This window comes from Salvia miltiorrhiza, chromosome 8 (assembly GCF_028751815.1).
Source record: "Salvia miltiorrhiza cultivar Shanhuang (shh) chromosome 8, IMPLAD_Smil_shh, whole genome shotgun sequence".
NCBI lineage: Eukaryota > Viridiplantae > Streptophyta > Magnoliopsida > Lamiales > Lamiaceae > Salvia > Salvia miltiorrhiza.
Genome location: NC_080394.1, coordinates 49,945,751 through 49,949,785, shown reverse-complemented (window position 1 = coordinate 49,949,785; position 4,035 = coordinate 49,945,751).

Genomic DNA, 4,035 nt, shown 5'->3' with positions numbered 1-4,035 from the left:
ATCTCCGTATGACTTGATCTTCTCCAGTCCTCCAAAGATATGGGTCCTCCCAGTAGTAAAATCGTGCTTGCACGAGTAATTTCCTTTGTTCGGACCTTGTCAGGCCTGGGGGCAACTCTTTAGTAACCAGATAATTAGCTATATCAGCATACCAGGGCTCCTGCTTGGTTAGAGCACACAGCTCTTCTCCTTCCTCTCGGGTGCTCATGGAATATAACTTCTCGTCTGGAAAAGTATCGGTAATGGGCATACCATCATCCTCTTCCAGTTGCAATCTGCTCAAATGATCCGCCACGAGGTTCGCAGCTCCTTTCTTGTCCCTTATTTCTATATTGAACTCTTGTAACAGTAATATCCACCTGATGAGTCGAGGTTTGGATTCCTTTTTAGCAATCAAATACTTCAACGCAGCATGATCCGTGTAGACCACCGCCTTTGTTCCCAAAAGGTAGGAACGAAACTTCTCTATGGCAAACACCACTGCCAAGAGTTCCTTCTCAGTAGTGGTATAGCTGCATTGTGCCGAATTCAGTGTTTTGGATGTGTAGTAGATCACGCAACTTTCTTTGCCTTTCTTCTGCCCCAGTACTGCTCCAACGGCGTGGTTGCTGGCATCACACATGATCTTGAACGGTAAGTCCCAAACCGGAGGTTGAATAATGGGGGCTGACACCAACTTGTTTCTCAGAATTGTGAATGCCTCCTTACAATCGCCATCAAACTCAAACGACACATCTTGTTGAAGAAGTCTGGTCATGGGCTGGGCAATCTTGGCGAAATCCTTGATAAATCGCCGGTAGAAGCCTGCATGGCCAAGAAACGCATGTATGTGCTTTACTGTTGTCGAGTAGGGCAGTTTGGCGATGGAATCAACCTTCGCCTTATCCACTTCGATTCCTCTTTCCGAAATCACGTGCCCCAGCACTATCCCTTCCCTTACCATAAAATGGCATTTTTCATAATTGAGGACCAAGCTCTTCTCCACACACCTTTTTAATACAAGTTCTAGATGATTCAAACATGCGTCGAAAGAGCTACCATATACGGTGAAGTCATCCATGAAAACTTCAATGCAATTCTCCAATAGGTCGGAAAATATGCTCATCATGCACCGTTGAAAGGTTCCCGGTGCATTGCATAATCCGAACGGCATTCTCCGGTATGCAAATGTTCCAAATACGCAGGTGAAAGTGGTTTTCTCCTGGTCTTCATGTGCCACAAAGATTTGCATGTATCCAGAATATCCGTCGAGAAAACAGTAATAGGCATTACCGGCCAATCTTTCCAGCATCTGGTCGATGAAGGGTAATGGGAAATGGTCCTTCCTGGTTGCATCATTCAGCTTCCTGTAGTCAATGCAAACTCTCCATCCAGTTTGCAATCGGGTGGGCACAAGCTCGCCTTGATCATTCTCCACAACCTGTATCCCCGACTTCTTTGGTACGACATGAACTGGACTCACCCATTGGCTATCGGATATAGGATAGATGATTCCTAATTCCAACAGCTTAAGAATTTCTTTCAGTACCACTTCCTTCATGACCGGGTTCATCTTTCTTTGAGAATCTCGAACGGGTTTGGCTCCCTCCTCAAGGTAAATGTGATGCATGCACTCCGTGGGACTGATGCCTTTTATATCAGCTAAGGTCCAACCGATAGCTTCCCTGTTTTCTCGTAATACTCTGACCAATCGATCTTGCTGCGCAACGGTTAGATCAGCTCTGATGATAACTGGTAGTGTCTCTTCTGGTCCCAAATAAGCATACTGTAAATGCTTAGGTAGCTGCTTGAGCTCCAAAACGGGTGCCTTCTGGATTGAGGGCAGCAGCTTCTCGTTCTGCCCATACTGAGACAACAGCTCCCGTCTGCTTGCTTCTGTTCCTCCAGCTAGATAGACCTCCTGAATTAATTCCTTGATCTTCTGATCTACTTCCACCTCGGCTTCCAAAGTACTTTCTCGGAGAGAGTAAAGCTCCATGATGGCTTCCTTCATCTCATCATCCTCCATGTGTTCTGCATCCCGATCAGTCAGACCATACTGAATTACCTTCTCTGTGGTATCCCTGGAACCGAAAGCAATTCCTTGTTCTTGCACCAAGGGCTCAAATACATCGATCATGTCCACCGTTTCCCTTGCCTGTTTCCTCTTCATGGTCTCATAAATGTTGAATTCCACTTGGACTCCATCGAACTCACATGTCAAAATTCTGGTTTTCATATCGATCTTAGTTCCAGCAGTCATCATGAAGGGCCTTCCCAATAGTATAGCATTCTCTCCTGTTTCGGGTCCGGTGTCCAGAACATAGAAGTCTGCTGGGAAAATCAAATCCCCAACCTTGATCAGTACGTCCTCCACCACTCCTTCAGGGTAAGCGTTGGACCTGTCAGCCAACTGTATGACCACATGGGTATTCCTCATCTCGCCAATATTCAATCTCTTGTATACAGCCAATGGCATCACATTAATGGAGGCTCCCAGATCCATCATCGCCTTATCCATGTTGGTTCCTCCTATATTGCATGGAATGGTGAACATCCCTGGATCCTTTCGCTTCGTGGGTAATTTCCGTTGGATCACCGCCGAAACACTTTCTCCCATCACGTATCGGACTTCTTCCTCCATTTTGACTTTTCTTGAACAAAGGTCTTTCAAGAATTTGGCATATTTTGGAATTTGCCTGATAGCATCGAGTAGGGGTATGCTCAACTCAACCTTTTGAAACATCTTCATCATTTCACTTGCTTCCTTCTCTTTAGCTTTCTGTTTCAGGCGCCCTGAGTAGGGTGCATCGGTTGGGTTGCTACCTCCAGCTTGTTCGTCAGTTAGACCCTTTCCATTCTTATTCCAGCTTCCTCGAAGCAATTCAGCCTCTGCTAACAACTCTTCTTCCTTTTCCTCTCCCTCAGGAAACTCAGTCAGCACAACTTGGGCATGTTCTCTGGGGTTGATTCCCATGGCTGGGAGTTTACCAGCGTTCTCCTCCAGTTTGGCCACTGCTTTAGTCAAATGACTAATTTGCTGGTTGGTCTGGTTCATACCGGCACGAATTTCATTGCGAAATTTCTCGCTCTCCTTAGCCATGCTTTCAATGGCTTCTTCCCAGGGTGCTCTCCGATGTGGTGGTTGATAAGGGGGTTGTTGTTGATTCTGGTTGTGGTGTTGAGGGGGTCCCAACTGGTACTGTTGTTGATGTTGGTTCTGATTATACTGGGAACGTGGCATCGGTGCACCCATATTGTTCTGCTGTTGGGGCTGACCATCTTGCTTCCATCGAAAGTTAGGGTGATCTCTCCACCCCGGATTGTAAGTGTTTGCATAAGGATCATACTTCCGTGGATTCCCATCATGTCCTCCGATGACATTGACATCTACAATATCTTCGCCAAAATTGGGGCAATTTTCAAATTGATGTCCTGTGGCATCGCGAAGGCCACACTGGCGAATCTTCTTCGGTATAGTCAAGCCCGACAGAAGTTCCTTGAGTTCGTTCATGCTCTTCTCCATAGTTTTCTCCAGTTTAGACATCTCCTCCTTCTCTTCAGCTCTCCTTGGTTTTTCCAGATTCCTTTCATGTCCTTCATCGCGTGATTCTTCTGCCATGGTGCCCAACAATTGGAAGACCTCCAATGGAGTCTTACTCATCAACGATCCATTGCAGGCTGCTAGGACCAAACTGCGATCGTTTCTCCGCATGCCCTTTACAAAGCTCTCCACCTGATCCTTTGGAGTGATTTGGTGATGAGGGCAATTGCTTAACATTCTCTTGAATCTCGTCCAATACTCGTAGAAGGATTCTAGCCCATCTTGCCTTATGCTGCGGATATCCCATCTCATCCGCTCCACTCGTGATGCTGGGAAGAATTCTTCCAAGAAAGCCTGTTGCAGTTGTGCCCATGTAGTGACACTGCCTTCGGGTAGGTCATACAGCCATCTTGTCACAGCCCAAAACCGTTTATTTCCTTTGCAAATTTTATTTGAAAATTATTATAGTTTCGAGTTATTAATATATATATATATATATATTAGTCGAGTTT